The sequence below is a fragment of the Bos grunniens genome, chromosome 7, assembly GCF_055505025.1.
Source record: "Bos grunniens cultivar Pamir isolate PY7600 chromosome 7, Bosgru_T2T1.0, whole genome shotgun sequence".
Taxonomy (NCBI): domain Eukaryota; kingdom Metazoa; phylum Chordata; class Mammalia; order Artiodactyla; family Bovidae; genus Bos; species Bos grunniens.
In genome coordinates this window covers 108,549,455-108,566,899 of record NC_141171.1, presented here as the reverse complement: position 1 = coordinate 108,566,899, position 17,445 = coordinate 108,549,455, and the positions used below count along the sequence as shown (strand labels likewise).

Here is a 17,445-nt window from a genome sequence, read left to right as displayed (position 1 = left end):
TTTGACTCTGGGTCGGGAAGATCCCCTGGAGAAGGAGATGGCACCCCACTCCAGTATTCTTGCCTGGAGAAGCCCATGGGCAGAGGAGCCTGGTGGGCTATAGTCCATGGGGTTGCACAGAGTAGGACACGACTGAGTGACTAACACACTTCAGAATAGATTCAGCAGAACTTGGATAGAGACAGGACATGGTAGATTAAAAGTACCTTCAAAATCTTTGTTACTCCTTCCATTAAGAGACTCCGGCCTCTCCTTGAATCTCAAAAGTCTTAGTGCCTTGCTTGATCAATGTGGCAGAGGTGTCTTACTGAGACTCGTGAGGCCAGCTCATAAAAAGTCTTGCAGTTTCCTCCTGGGTCTCCTGGAACAATCCTTTTTGGTACTCAGTGTCTGGGCTGTGATGAAACCCAAGAAACCCTGCAAAGAGATTCACATGGAGAGGAACAAAGGCAACCCCCGCCCCCCGCAACAACCAACAACCCAGCTAAGCTTTCAGCCACCAGCCCGCGCCAGCAGCGTGACTGAATGTTCAGCACGACCGGACTGCCCTGAGCCACGCCAGTTGACACCAGGTGGAGCAGAGAAAAGCTGACACTCTTAGGTCTTACCCGTGTTGCAGATTTGAGAGCCATTCATAAAGTAATGATAAATTATTGTTGTCTTATTAAATTATTTATTGAGGTATGGTTGATTTACAATATTGTGTTAGTTTCAGGTATACAGAAAAATGATTTAGTTATATATTTTTTGTCCTTTTTCATTAAAGGTTAGTTGAATATAATTCCCTGTGCTATACTTTGTAAGTCTAATCAGTGTTCTGAAGAGGTCATTTTTATGAGAATGTGTAATCCCAAAAATAAATCTCAAGGGAGAATTCTTTTATTTCAGATAAAGCAATATATATTATCTATAAACAAGTGATATATCTATTTAAAGTGTTGGCTAGAATTATGCTATATGTAGATTGCATTTAAACACTTTATTTAGTCTTACAATGTAGCATATGAAGACCTCTTTTTTCTCTAAAAGTAGGTAAACTCCTAAGCAAATTGTCACTTTAATCAATAAATTTGGAGATAAACTATTGCTGGAAAAGCATGAGCCTACTAGCTTGGTAGAAGTACAATTTTACACTTACTTTTAGGTCACTGCTGCTAAGTCACTTCAGTCGTGTCTGACTCTGCAACCCCAGAGACAGCAGCCCACCAGGGTCCCCCATCCCTGGGATTCTCCAGGCAAGAACACTGGAGTGGGTTGCCATTTCCTTCTCCACTTTTAGGTCACACTGTTAAATAATTTTGAATACATAACTTTTATCAACTCATTCCTTTTGCATTCCATCCATTTCATAAGGGAGGATTATGGCAACTATTTGAAAAAGATTTCAGTAAATAGACTCTGAAGTTGAAATTTGAATTATTTATGCTTAATCTTTTCATGCATCAAAAAGTTGTAAAGACATAACTCATGGCATTTCTTTAGTGACTCAAGAGTGTGTATTTTTACAGCACTTAACTTTTCATGCAATGGCTTTCGTCTTTTCCTAAGTAGCTCAAAATAGAAAAAATACCGGAATCCCTTTTGTCTGCTATCCAGCCAACTGTAAGTGTTCCTTATACGCAAGGTGCCTGGCAAGTCTTCAGGAGGAAAGGAGAAATGAAGGGGGAGAGGCAAGGAGGGCTCCCTTGGAGACCCGCTTCGGCATCTCATTAGGAGACAACATGAGACTGCTCCGCTCAGCCTCTGCTGTGATTTACAAAATGCAAACACAAACTTGTATGTGTAGCACGATATGTCCTAGACTGGGGAGATGTCATTCCAGCAGGGAAGGCATGGTTTGAATTACAAGCACGCCTCTTCTCCCACCACCATTAATGTTGCCTTGGGCAGCCACACCAGTCTCATGGCATGACTTTAACTAGCCATCTCCCATTAGCTAGGTCCTCCTGCTGAAGATATGATGGAAAAAGGAACACCATCTGCCATTCTGCAACACCGATGAGCATAGCACTGGGCAGAGTTTGTCTTTAACTTACTAAATTATAAAGTTTGGGCTTATATGTAACATTTATATTTTCTGACCCTGGAACAGGGTCTTTTCCAGTGAGTCAGTTCTTTGCATCAGGTGACCAAAGTATTGGAGTTTCAGCTTCAGCATCAGTTCTTCCAATGAACACCCAAGACTGATTTCCATTAGGGTGGACTGGTTGGATCTCCTTGCAGTCCAAGGGACTCTCAAGAGTCTTCTCCAACACCACAGTTCAAAAGCATCAATTCTTCAGCACTCAGCCTTCTTTATAGTCCAACTCTCACATCCATACATGACTGCTGGAAAAACCACAGCCTTGACTAGACAGATCTTTGTCAACAAAATGATGACTTTGATTTTTAATAAGCTGTCTGCGAGTTACCACAAATACCATGCACTTGACTAAGCATGTTTTTATTATTGTGCTCAATTTATTACAACAGCCTTGCATGGTAGTATTGTTCTGCCCATTTTGAAGATAGGGAAATCTAGGTTAAATAACTTTGTAAGGAGTGAATCCAGAATTTCAACTCCATCAGTCACCAAAGCTCCTTCTCTTTCGACAACCCCCACACTTATATTCAAAACCAGTATGTTTACTGAAATGTTTTTGAGTGGCCTCTACTGTAAGTGGTATTTGGTGGGGATTACATGTGAGCTCCCAAATTTATTTAGAGAGAACATCTCATCGAAGTTTTCCTGTGGAAATCCAAGCCTTAGAACTTATTTCTTCTTTATCAAAATCAACGTTATGGTGTTATGATTTATGTAAGACTATTCAAGATGCCTGAATTTGAAGACTCTAGAAGAAAGTGTTGGATCTCAGAATTTCAGGACGGGATTGATCCATTCATTCTACACGGACTGTGTAAGCACTGACTTTGACCTTAGAATATGGCAGTACTGAAACACAGACAGCCGTGACCTTAACGAGCCCACAGTGGCGCCTCTCCTTTCGAGTCCAGTGAGACCGAGTACAGTGAGGTTATGCGGGTGGGGAACGCGTGCTAAAGAGAACAATGATGGCGCTCACTGGGAGGCCCTGAACTGCTGGGTCTGCACGTGGCCGAGCTGCTAGATTCAGCCCCAGACTATCTTGGAGCAGGTAAAAGTACTGACCTCTCCCAGGACTGACCCTTAGGCTCCCTCTTTCAAAACAAATGTCAAAATATCTTTCTATTATGAATTCCCAGACAGAGATGGAAGCTCACTGATGCACATTAAATTCCATCAAAGGATTAAAAAGGAGAAAAAATGTAAGAGAAGTTTTGGGCATGGTTGGGTACCGTTAAATATGGTTAACACATCTTAATTCCGCGTGCAAACCCTCTTGATGTTGAATAACAAGGAGAAATTAAGATGTGGCATAGTGCAGCATGCTTTGCCAGAGGCTGTTTAACCCGTAACCTGTGACATGGACTTTCTCATCTAGCACTTCTTTTTGAAGCCTTTCTCTGCTGTACCCCCACAGAACTATAATGCGTCACGCTAGTTATTCCTCCTGCTCTGTGCTTCCAATCACATGTCTCCTTCACGTTAAGGAAGTAGGCTTCCCCTGGAGGAAAGAAGCTGCTGACAACAGTGAAGTGAAGTGAAGACCGTTCCAATGGAAGTGCCTCGGCACCATTGCGGGGCTCCCAATGCGGCTGTTTCTGGCGATCAGTTAGGAACTGGCAGATGTTAAATTGACATATGTTGGGAAATAGCTTTCAGAGACTCATGTTTCAAAACCTATAAAGAAAAAACAGATGATACCACTTTTTTTTTTTTGGCTTAAACTGGGTATCTAGAAAATTACACCAGATGTGTTAAGATGTTTCTCTTTAGAAACATTTTCTGTTTCCTGAGAAGGAATGAGCAAAAGCAGAAGTGAGATATGTGCTCCTCAAAGTGAGCTTTGGTCTTCTTTTATAAATTTTAAATTTCAATTGTGATTAAAATATTTGAACAGAATTAACAGGGGGGAAAAAACCAATAAATTCAATATTTTTATAATTGATATAGATTTTATAAGCTGATGAATTATTCAATTCTTCATATAGATTGGTCAGTGGGGGAATCTAAATAGAATCCTAAGGGAAAACACTTCACGGAGAAACCTGAAATATGAAAAACAATTGAATGAGATAACTTATTCGGCTCAATAGTAACTGAAATGTTAATGTCACCTCCCTGACGTTTTTATCTTAAATGATTCGTTCTCACATAGGAAAGGTATTAACACAGAAAAGCATGCTTAGGAGGCTGGGTTCTCACTGCACAGATTCCAGTTTGACAAGGACATGGATTGTTTCTGCCTGTCTTGTCAGTCTTCTCCTTCAGGTGACAGCAAGTGTGACATATATTTGAGGAACCATCCTTTTTCCAAACTCTGTGTAGCTGCTCTCCACAACTGGGCTGGCTGGTCTCCAGGCTGAGTAGTGATCTTCAATTGGCCAATCAGTGGGTTCTAATCTCATAGCTGCAACGACTAACTTAGTGTTGGGCACATGGCTCGAGTTAGGCCAGTGAGACACACTCTTGGAACGCTTGGGGGTGCGTGTGTGTGTGTGTGTGTGTGCGCGTGTGCTAGGCCGCTCAGTCGTGTCCGACTCTTTGCGACCCCATGGACTGTGTAGCTCACCAGGCTCCTCCGTCCATGCAATTTTCCAGGCAAGAATATGGAGTGGGTTGTCACTTCCCTCTTCAGGGGATCTTCCTGATCCAGGGATCGAACCCACATCCCTGGGACACATGGCGGGTCATGAAAAAAAAGGGACTTCTCCTCCTTTTGGAATTCAACTTGTTGGATAAAACCATTGATCTCCTAAAAGACATTTCACCACCATGAAAGCAGGGTCTATTTAAGAATTAAGCAAAAACAGAGGAAAGCAGGGGGTGGAGGGGCAGAGACTGAGAGACTGTGTCCTGATGGTATCTTTTTAGCCTGCGCACCTAACCTGTTCTTAAACTTCTCAGTTAACTAAGCTAATTCCCCCTCTTTAACACCGCTGTTTCATTCACTTGCCATCAAGAGAGCATGGCAGCTACATGAGAAACTGCCTTAGACTGAGGGGATTCAGACCGTCCCTTGGAAGAAGTAGTTCTGGGCATGGACTTGAAGGAAACCAGACTGGAGTGAGCAGAGGTGGAGAGAAGCGCCTTGCTGAGTGCGGCGGCACTGGGGTCACTCTGAGATGGGAAGTTGTTTCAGGGTCACCGTCTCCGGTTCCACGAAGAACTCCAGGTTGGATCTCAGTCCCAGTTACCCCATGTAGACTCCAAACAGCCCTGCTGATGGCTCGGCATTTCGTGAGGTGGGGTGTGCTCTGCTAAAGAAAGCAGGTGTGCTTCCGTGTGAGCAGACACACAGCCTGGAGCCTGCGTGAACAGCCTGTGCACAGCAGTGATGGAGACCCGGACAGAGGGACCAGGCTATGCGGCTTCGGAGCCCGCACCCACGATCTGAGAATCCTGCCCCACGGGGGGAACTTCTCTGCGAGCATAGTGGTTGCTCAGGAAGAACTGGAAATCTAAACTAGCTACAAAAAGGTCACCTCTGAGGATGGTGGCTTTGTAACATTTTTGAACAGAGGAAGAAAGGTATGTTATATCAGACCACATATACAGAACACGCACACACACTCATACAAACATATACAGATAAAAGAAAACAAAGATCACAAAATAGGACTTATCTTTGCTGCTGCTTATGAAGTCTGAAGTTTTTTATTCTGTCATTCTACATTCTATTTCTTTTTCTATTTTTGAGTGCTAGTTGGGCCCACTAAATTGATCTCATAGCCCACTTTCCAACTAACAGTTTTAAAAACACTGACCTAAAAGAGCTGTTGGAAAGGACCAGCCAGTGTCACTCTAGGTGACCACAGCAATGTGACGGCTGCAGCAGGTGACCATGGCAACCGCATCTCCTGGCCAGGAATTGTAGCCTCCTGTTTATTGTTATTTACTTTTGTGTAGGCCATGTAGTCATGAGATTCGACATTTAAAAACTGTGAAAGAACACGCAGTGAAAACTGTCTTTCCCACTCCTGCCTCTCAGCCACCCAGCTTCCCACCTCAAGGGCAATCAACGTTACTACTTTCTTCTGTCATCATCCAGAGATATCCTCTGCATATACAAGTATCAGACATTATTTTCCCCTTATTTTACATATAGAATAGCGTAATTACAACATTGTTCTATACCTTTCTTATCTCCCCATAGCATATCTTGGTAATTATTCCACCAATAAAAAAAGTAATATTTCACCGTACCTTACGCCATTATTTACTGAACCAGACACCTGCTGACTACATATTTAGATTGTTTCCAATGTTTTCCTCTTACAGACACTAATGTATTGAATAACTGACTCATCGTTTGCTGACGCATCTTTTTCCACATATGAGAATACCGATACTAATATCCTTAGAAATAGAATTGCTTACTTAAAGGGTACATATATTTGTAATTCTGATATTGTCAAACTGCCTTCCAGAAACTGCTGTTCTAGTTTGTACTAGTTTTATACTCGCATGTTCTTAAAAGTAGTGTTAATAAGTTTCCCAGCGTTTGCCAATGATTGGAGGGAAATTGACATCTCAACATGGTTTTCATTCCATGTTTATTATGAAAAAGACTGAGCATTTCTGTATGTGCGTAAGAGCCAGTGGTGTGTTTCCTGCCGCCCTTTTTTCACATCCTTCGCATCTACTTTGAAGAGCAACCATCAGCTGCCAAGTAAAGTGAGCTCAGGTACTGGGCTTAGCAGGTCTAAATAGCAAGTAACTGTGTGCATATTTAACAAAAGTTATACCCTTGCAGAGCACTGTGCCACGTACTATGGGGTGGAAGAAAATGTATCCTAATTATCATTAATCTATGTGGAGGCAACCTAATTATTTCAACTGCTTTCACAGCTGACATACCCTCAAAGTCCAAGCAACCTCTAGTTCCATGTCAATTTAGATTGTAGATGAAATAACCTGCAATCCAAATCCCAAACATACTGCACTGCGTGATGCCGATTCGAAGATGAATAAGACAGAGCTTCGAGGGGAAAAATCAAGCAACAAAATTAAAGTTGTCTATTGCCCCTGGTACAACGGAGGATAAAGTTGGAAGTGGCCAGGAGTGCTGGGGTGAAAACTTCACTCAAGGAGTCATGACGGATCAGCTCTCAGAACCTCTCCTGAGGGGGCTCCTTGGCTACAAAACCCTCTCCACCTCACCATCCTTGCTTGAGTTCTTGAAACTTACCGATTTTCTCACCGTGGATCCTAACTCCGCTCATTCCTTCAGATTGCTTGCCCCCTTTGCTTTGCACTGGTCACTTTTCGTCCTTCTAAGTTGTAACCATCTGAAAGGCAAGAACTAGGTCTTACTTATACCCAAGTCTGTGCAAAATAGGCTTTCAGTAGATATTCTTGAATGGATGAAAGAAAGAGTGAACGGATGAGTTCATTCCTTCCAAAACGTCTGGTCTCGTGGCATTTATCCTACTCACCACATTATTGATCAGCCAGAGTCAGTCTCTTCAGGTACAACACTCCACAGATGTCAAAGCCGGGCCTGAGCTCCACTCAAGCCACCGAGGGGCTTGCTCCCTGCACGGGTGTCTACAGAACAACCCTGACTAAGTCATATTATCAGGACCCTAGATTATCAAATGAAATGGCTTTATCTGGGTAAAGGAGGTATTTTAGTTTTTATAATGTCTCAGAGTTATTTAATTCACAGTTTTGGAAGACTGCTAAATAATAAAAATGCTTAGTAAACTGCCAGTTTAGATATATGGTTATGTATGCGTGTGTGTGTGTAATCAGTCACTCAGTCGTGTTCAGCTCTTTGTGACCCCATGGACCATAGCCCACCAGGCTCCTCTGCCCATGGATTTCCCAGGCAAGAATACTGGAGTGGGCTGCCATTTCCTACTCCAGGGGATCTTCCCAACCCAGGGATCGAACCCGGGTCTCCTGCACTGAAGGCAGATTCTTTACTGACTGAGCTACAAAGGAAGCCCAATTATACAATTATATTTTAGTACATTGCAAAAATATCTCTTCTGCCCATGTTTTGAGACTAGGAAGAAGAAAACTACTTTCTTACAGAAGAAAGCTAGTTTCTCTGAGTTTTTTCCCTCTTCTCTGTAAAAATACCTTTTAGTTGTGTGATCCAAGTTATGACTTGGCAACTAAGGCTTCCATCAGGAATTAACAAACAGAAATCTTTATCTTTTGGCTATTTCTGAGTCAACGGGAGCTAAAAATTCAAAATGTCCTTTTTTCCCATGTTTCTCATTATAGTTAGATTTTGCCATCAGTGTTGTTAATGGCAATGTGAGATAAGAAATCTCTTATATGGAAATTTTTAAAGCTTTATTTCCTTGCTTCTTTGTTTTCCTATTTATTTATTATTTTGGCTAAAGTAAGTTTGCCTCACTTCCAACAATGAAGTTACTTTTCAGACTTTCACTTGTTACTTATTTGAGACTATAAAGGGTCCAGGAACCATGCTGAAACTCATAAATATTACACCAGTGCTCAGACCTGCCAGGCCAGCTACCATATATAACCCTCATGTTGTACCCAGTAGGTCAACCCACAGACCTCAAATGACAGCTATATGGTCTGTTCTAAGTGCCCCGTGTGGCAAGGAAAAGTCTAGGTATGCTAGATATATGGCCATTGATTCTCTTCTGTACTCAGGATGTCTTCACATTAATAAAGCAAGCCAACAGCAAATATTTCAACATTCTTTGACTGCACTTCAAAGTTTGGAAGGGAAACTTTTGTTTAAAAAAAATACTCATTCTGGTGAAACTCAAAATAGCCTGAAACCATAAACTTTGGGGAAATTTGGGCTCTTATTTTAGGTTAAAAATGCTCCCAGATGAAAGAGAATTTGGGGTTATAAAAACACCTCATTTATCTCTGTGACATTTATAGAGTATTTTTATTAGATATAATTTCATTTCTGTTAATGTAGGTTCTCAACTCCATCAAATGCTTAATGCAATAAAACTTTTAAGGCCATATTTATTATCAGAGGTATGCAAACCATTTTTGATGGTAATATTTTTAAAAGCTTCCCTAAAGTCACGATGAGAGATGCTCTCTGCTTGACAATACTAAAAACTGATATACTCTTACATCTGCAGTCCCATATCCAATTAAAATAAAACGAATTATGACATTAAATCTTGAAGGCAATAAGACACCGGGGATGTTCATAAATCCCAGGGTTGGAGCGTCAGTTTTACGTGAGGACATGTTTAGTTGAAACATTTGCATCATAAGCACAAGGAATAGAGAGGAGGAATGGCTCTAATTTGGTTTCAATCATGCAGCTTCTCCTTTTCCAAGAGTATTCGGTACTAGAAAAAGTACTTTCAAAGGGTTTATACTTAAAACTGTGGCAAAGGCAATGCTTTGTGTTCACCCGATCTATTTGGTTCTCTCTCCTGAACATGGCAGAACATAGCATCTTACAGCTCCTTGTGGTCAGCTGTGGCCATGCAGCCCATGCTGGCCACCAGCCCGTAACTGGGGTGGACGGTGCCTCTGACACAGCACTCAAGGCCACCTGTTGAGATGACAAAACCACAAGAGGGGAACTGCCTGAGTCACAACACAGCAGATAGTATTATTCTTGCATTATGAACAGGAAATAAACTTTTGTCGTGTTTATGGGGATTTCAGGATTAATTTGCCACTGCAAGATAACCTAGCCTGTTCTAAGTGTCCTAATCAGAGAAACAAATTTTTGGTATAAATAGTGGAAAAAATTATTTGATTGGGACTTAATCTTAAAAAGAAAAATTATGGAAATCAGTTTATTTTCTCCTAATGGTTAATAAAGTATAAATTATAATGTTATATTGGGCTTCTCTGGTGGCTCAGACAGTAAAGAATCCGCCTGCAATGAGGGAGACCTGGGTTTGATCCCTGGGAAGATCCCCTGGAGAAGGGAAAGCTATCCACTCTAGTCTTCTTGCCTAGAGAATCCCATGGACAGAGGAGTCTGGCAGGCTACAGTCCGTGGGGCCGCAAAGGGTCAGATATGACTGAGCAAGTTTTACACACACAGTGTTATAGCACTAATCGTGCTTAGAATAGAGAATGGATCAAATGTTGGGTTACTGCCATTTTTCCCTTACAGCACTCATATGTGGCTGCTAGTCTTCAAAATCTACTCTAAGGATGGAGTATGTCCCTTTATAATCTTTTAAGCTTATTAAATTGATATATAATACACATCCTAAGGATTTCTCTTAGGTAAAAATGTGAAATTTAACCATTGGAGGAATGTTTTATTTTTTAAAAGTTAACAAATGTTTAAAGTAAGTTCTTGGAAAATTCTTTTGGAAGTTTTATAAAACTTGGTACATAAGTATTTTACATATTTTTTAAAAAGAATGGGTATTATCATTTTTATTTAACTTCAGGGTATTTCTTAATTCTAATTAATTTTAATTGAGTTACAAATAAATTGGAATTTATTTCAGGCTGCTCAGCTAAAAACAGTGAAAAGCAACCTCTTGTTTAGCTACAAATCAGCCCAGAACGCAGGGTCTGACAGGTTAGATTTCACCCCATGATCCCACACAGGGGGTATGATACAGAATGAGAAAAGCAATGACAGCAAATGGCATAGAGACGTGAAAGCTTAATACACAGAGATTATAATATATAATCAATACATTAACCAAGTATCTCTACAGACAGCACTAAAAACCCGTAATGATAGAGTCCTTGTTTATATGTGTTTCACGTTTCATAAAAAAGTTCTAGCCTACCTGGCGGCATATTTTGGATGCTAATACTTTGACAAACATTCTTTGGCAAGTGGAATTATTCTGTCATTTTCATGATTTCATTTCCCCAAAGGAAAGTTGTTTTTTTAAACATTCTTCATTCTTAGATAAACCTCATGACGAACACAAAGATTTTATCCTTCATTGCTGCTGCTCCTGCTGCGTCACATGAGTTGTGTCCGACTCTGTGCGACCCCATAGACGGCAGCCCTCCAGGCTCCCCCGTCCCTGGGATTCTCAGGCAAGAACACTGGAGTGGGTTGCCATTTCCTTCTCCAATGAGTGAAAGGTGAAACGGAAGTCGCTCAGTTGTGTCCGACTCTTAGCGACCCCATGGACTGCAGCCTACCAGGCTCCTCCGTCCATGGGATTTTCCAGGCAAGAGTACTGGAGTGGGGTGCCATTGCCTTCTCAATTATCCTTCATTAGTTATACATAAATCTTGTATTTCTGGTGCATTTCACTTCCTTTAAAGGATTCCAGAAGTTTGTGAAATAAGAAAATGCCTTATACAATTTTAGTATATTTTGATTTTTAATTCAAATGGATTGGAAAGTATCCTCTATTTTCCAAAGCAGTATAATTAGCAAATGCAAAAGGATTTATTGTACAAATTTCATGCAAATGTTGATTAGATCATTTGACCCATTAAACTCAATTTTAATTTCACATAAAAATTTTAGAAGTTTGTATATTTTGCTAATTTGTTATGAACATTAATGAGTTACAATTAAACTAAGTAAGTAAGTGAAGTTGCTCAGTCGTGTCCAACTCTTTGTGGCCCTGTGGACTGTACTCGGGATTCTCCAGGCAAGAATAGTGGAGTGGGTTACCTTTCCTTCTCCAGGGGATCTTCCCAACCCAGGGATTGAACCCAGGTCTCCCACATTGGAGGCAGACGTTAATTTAATATATTGAGTATGTATTACATTAACATAATTTAAAACTCAATAACTTTAGAAGGTATGCAAAATGTAACAGTCAACCTTCCGTCCATATTCCTCATCTGCCAAGAGTCTGCTGTCCTCTGTAGGCAACTACTGTTCCTAGATTTTATGAGTCATTCCAGTGTGCTGTATATGCATTGTTGCTCTTTTATTTAGTCGCTCAAATCAGCCTGACTATTTCGCAACCCCATGGACGGTACCCTGCCAGCTTCCTCTGTCCATGGGTTTCTCCAGGCAAGAATACTGGAGTGGGTTACCATTTCCTTCTATGGAAGATCTTCCCAACCCAGGGATCCAATTCGAGTCTCCTGCGTCTCCTGCTTTGGCAGGTGGATTCTTTACCACTGTACCACTACGTGCACTGAAGCAGATACGAATACAAACCAACCAAAGTTTTCACTTCTTGGTTGACTTGTCTTCTCTGCAGCAGTGAGCAAGCCTCAGTAGCCTCAGTGGTCCTTTGGCGTCTTTCCTGGTTTTCCCCTCTCTCTCTGGCTACTCTTTTGTTCTCACCTGCAGGCATGGCTTCCTTTGCATGTCTATTACAAACCACTTCTGTGTTCACATGCTGTATTCTTCTCCAGTGAAGATTATCTGTACCCATTTGGGTGTAAATGAAAGTATTGGCATCAAAGTAATTTGTGGACTAAGAAAGCCTTTTCAGAAGAGCTGAGTCTGCAGGATAAGGAGGATTTAGCTAGAAAAGAAAAAGAATCCCTGGGTCAGGAAGATCCCCTGGAGGAGGAAATGGCAACCCACTTACAGTGTTCTTGCCTGAAGAATCCCCTCTTGCTAGACAGAGGAGCCTGGCAGGCTACAGTCCTTGGGGTTTCCAAAGAGTCGGACATGTGCAAAGATATTTCTAGATGGAGGGAAGAGCATATAGAAAGAAATACAGATAAAAGAGGGACAAAATTTGCAAATAGTGATCAGCTCAATGTCTAACAATAAATATTTGTTGTGAATATTGATTGAAAGGATGAATATCATAAAAGGCATTTTTAACAGAAAATGAGGAATTATTTTGCTAAATCATCCATGCAAATTATACAACCTGAATGAAATTAAACAGAACTGATAAGAACTGGATCTGTGAGAAAATTGAATGGATAAAAGGGAAACCACTTGAATGTTCTAACTGGTGAACTAGTGTCTCAATCTGCTGGTCACTGTCAACATAGCACCCTGCTTTAGGTCACCTCGGTGTGTGGGGAGCTTGTCACAGCTTTGCAGAGTCTATGAGCCTCTCTCCATATGCTATAGAAGATTTTGCAGCAGAACCTTAAAGTATACTTCACCAGACGGGAAGACCTTCATTGTTAATTGTACCGCTTTTTAAGTCTATCAACCGTAAGGGCATGTCAAAGTCCAGTTGCTTTCTTTCAGCTGAGAGAATAGAACAGTCTCCCAAAGTTACAAATTCATGTCCAAAAGCCAAAATGAAAAGAAGCCATTCTGCATCTCTGCCTCTGTGAGGACAGTATTTTGACTGCGTGAAGGTGAAGTGAAGGTGAAAGTTTCTCAGTCGTGTCTGACTCTTTGCAACGCCATGGTCTATAAAGTCCATGGGATTCTCCAGGCCAGAATACTGGAGTGGGCAGCCTTTCCCTTCTCCAGGGGATCTTCCCAACCCAGGGATCGAACCCAGGTCTCCTGCATTGCAGGCAGATTCTTTACCAGCTGAGCCACAAGGGAAGCCCAAGAATTCTGGAGTGGGCAGCCTATCCCTTCTCCAGCGGATCTTCCCAACCAGGGCTCGAACTGGTCATGGGAATTTTGTCTTTAACTGAATACTTCCAGTTGTTTAATCTTTTTTAAAAAACTTAATTTATTTAATTGGGGGATAATTACAGTTTTGTGATGGCTTTAGTCATGCATCCAACCTGAATCAGCCACGGGCATATGGGTGTTCCCCATCCTGAACCCCACTCCCTCCTCTCTCCCCACCCGACCCCTCTGGGTTGTCCTGGATGGCTTTGGGCGCCCTGCTTCAGGCATCAAACTTGGACTGGCCATCTATTTCACATACGGCAATGTACATGTTTCAGTGCTGTTCCCTCAGATCCTCCCAGCCTCGCCTTCTCTGTTGTTTAATCTGGATTTTTTTAACTGATTCTCTCCATGTCTGTAAGATCCCTCTAGCTGCATCAGCAATGATTGAGAGCCTGAGGAGCAGGTCCCCGAGCAGAGTCAGCACTATGACCAAGTCCTATTGCTTCGTTTCTCTGGACCCTGTCATCCTCCTCTGTGCTAATATCACAGAACTGGTAAGAGAATCATATAAAATGAAATTGCTTCTTTAAATAGAATGCTGTCATAGAGTTGCTGTAGAAGTCTCCTAAACTTGGACTTACCTCTGTTTGGGTTAAATTTCTTCTTATTGCAATGAGAAAGAATTAACAATTTACATTGTTAATAACAAATAATAGATTGAACATTTCATACTGCCTTCATTCCCTGTGAATTCCATGTTCCCATAAGAAAAAGAAAATCATCAGATGGAAATGCCAGAGGTCTCAAGCCCATTTGGAAGTTTTTAGGAAGCTCTTTCATAACAAGTAGTATGACATGATTGCCAAGGTAAGGAGGGCTGGATTCTACATCCTACTTGTACTGTGTAACGCTGACAAGTCACAGCCTTTGCAGGGTATGTTTCTTTACCAGCAAAACAAGTCCATATGATCTCCAAGACCCCTTACAATTCCCCCAAAAAACCATGATTTTTCTCATGACAGCTGTCTTTAAATGTACAAATGATGTCATATATTGGAGGGCATAACAAAATAGAATTTTAATTTCTCAGTCTATCTATTTCAATGACTTAAAAAAGTGCAGTTTTTAATTAAAAAGGCAAAATCTTTAGTGGTGCTAATAAAGGACCAATAACGATTTCTCTTCTTCACGCAGATGTATTTAGAAGGATGCTAGCCACACGGAGGCTAATTTTGCACTGAGCCAGAGCCGATCCAGTGACTAGGCCTGAACGTCCAGCTCAGCGAGATTGCAAAGGGCATTGATAGGAGAGGAGGTGAGAGGGGATGAGGTCTCTGTATCAAGTAAATTATCGATTTGCATCTAAAAGCCAAGGTGTCTATTCAAAGGCCATGTTTTTGAAAAGGACAAATATTCCTTGGCTAGTTCAAAAGCTATGAAGCCATTTTGGGGTTTCTATTCAATAGACTGAAAGGGAAGAACCGAGAATTCTAAGTTCAGTTCAGTATCGAAATACTCCTGAGTGTCAGCTTGCTGCTAAATATATGCTAAATGCGTAATTTCTCAGTTATCATAGACATAGAGAAAACTGACTACGTTTCTCAGTTTTCCGTTAACTTTGAAAAATTAATTTGATTCGGCATCCGACGTTGTCAATACATAATTTTAAAGTAGTGAGATCAGGGCTTTTTAAGGGAAAGTCAGCTTAGAAATGTTGAATTTAACAACAACAAAAAATAAAACCCTTGATGTCCTCCATACAAAGATAATCTTAATAAATTCAGATAAATAAAAATTTAAAAATTAAAACCACTTTCAAACCCATCAGTCCATGAATATTTTCATGTGTGTTCCTATGTATTTTTTTCATATGTAGGTGGGGTTGCTTGTTTTAATTTGCTTTTCTCACCAACACTGCATGTTGAACACCCTCATACATCCCTGAATCTCACATGTATAAACACCCAGTTTCACGCTGGTGCTCTGAGGAGGCCCAGCGCTTTTCCTGAGGTTCCTCAGGGGTTTCCAGGGTTTGGACTGTGGCCAAGTGGACAGAGGGCCTCCACACCCTGACCCCATCCCGAATCCAACCTTCATCAATAGCAGGCTTTCAAACACATGCTTTACTTTAAAAAAAAAAAAAAAAAAAAGCTTTTCTGTTTAAAAGATTCTGCTGCTAAAAAGAAAAATTTTTAATCACTGCTGTCTATTTTTTTTTTCAGTTTTGTTTTATTTTTGGCTGCACTGGGTCTTCATCGCATCTTGCGGGGTTTCCCTAGTTGAGGTGAGCAGGGGCTACTCTGCCGAAGTGCATGGGCTTCTTATGAGGCAGCTTCTCTTGTTGCAGAGCACAGGCTCCGTGTGCACGGGCTGCAGGAGTTGCACCAGCTGGGGCTCAGTAGGCGTGGAACACAGGCTGAGTTGCCCCACGGTATGCGGGATCTTCCTGAACCGGGGATGGAACGTACCTCCCCGCTTTGGCAGGCAGATTCTTAGCCACTGGATCACCAGGGAGGCCCTGTATCCGTTTTAATGTCTATAATTGTGAGCATGTATGTATGTATCATGGGATTCCCTGGTGGCTTGGGTCGTAAAGAATCTGCCTGCAAAGCAGGAAATGTGAGTTCAATCCCTGGGTCCCTGGAGGAGGACATGGCCACCCACTCCAGTCTTTTTGCCTGGAGAAGTCCATGGATGGTTGAGTCTGGGAGGCCACAGTCCATGGGGTCACAAAGAGCCGGACGTGACTTAGTGACTAAGTAACAGCAGCATATGTATCATATTCCGATTAATAGGTTCCTTTTGACACAGTAGGTAAGAGTCACACTTCCTAGATCTGAACCCCAACTCTGTCACTATGAGCTGTAACAATGTGCTTGTCTTAAAGCACCTATAAAGTCTTTGACACTCCTGCCACAAATATACATATTAATCAAGAACCTGTATTAATCAGAATGCATTCAGCTTCAACGACAAATAATCCAATCCAAAATGATTTTTGCAAAAAGAAAAAAAAAAGGATTTATCTACTTCCATAGGTATTCATTGGAGAAGGAAATGGCCACCCACTCCAGTGTTCTTGCCTGGAGAATTCAAAGGACAGTGGAGCCTGGAAGGCTGCAATCCATGGGGTCACAAAGAGTTGGACACGACTGAGCAATTTTCACAATTTTCACGTGTAGGTGTTCATATTAGCTTCAGGAAAGGTGGGATCCAAGTGAAAGTGAAGTCACTCAGTCATGTCCGACTCTTTGCAACCCCATGGACTGTAGCCTACCAGGCTTCTCCATCCATGGGATTCTCCAGGCAAGAATACTGAAGTGGGTTGCCATTTCCTTCTCCAGGGGATCTTCCCGACCCAGGAATCGAACCAGGGTCTCCCACATTGGAGGCAGACGCTTTAACCTCTGAGCCACCAGGGAAGCCCCTGGTGGGATCCAGGGACTCATCAAATCTGTTTTTAACTCTTGACCACTCAGCCATCCTTTCTTTCATGATAACTTTATTTTCAAATTTACCTTCACATCAGGGCCCCTGAAATTTTCAGATTTATATTTAGAGGTTTCACATTATGATCAGAGTTCTTACTTGTAGCTCTACACTGTGACTCTGAGGATTAAACAGAAAATGAGTTTATTAAAAGACTACTTTGTAAGCTACAGAATTGTAAAGGCAAGAACCACACCTGTAGCCAAGCTTCCAACAAGAATGGTCTAAAGAAACCACCACGAAGCTGCCATGGGCTCTCCCAGCACCAGACGCTCTCTGTACACTGGTGTCAGAAGCTCAAATACTGATGGGAGCAAAGCCAGTCCCAGTCCAGAAACTCATCCGTGCAACCACTGCCACCCTCAAAGCCATTCATCTTAGTCATTATACTCGCCAGCCCAGCAGGACCCCCGCGCGTCCTTCCTTGAGCTGTTGACTTCCCAGTCAAAGCTTCACACGACAGAGTGAC

General features: G+C 41.7%; 1 long non-coding RNA gene across 1 annotated transcript; it reads left to right on the top strand.

Annotated features, from left to right (window-relative positions):
• The first annotated feature begins 13,746 nt into the window (after positions 1 to 13,746).
• Positions 13,747 to 15,311, top strand: LOC147370090 (uncharacterized). The gene is made up of 2 exons (XR_015168405.1): positions 13,747 to 14,041; positions 14,682 to 15,311. It is a non-coding gene; the product is annotated as an uncharacterized LOC147370090 (long non-coding RNA).
• The last annotated feature ends 2,134 nt before the right edge of the window (positions 15,312 to 17,445 follow it).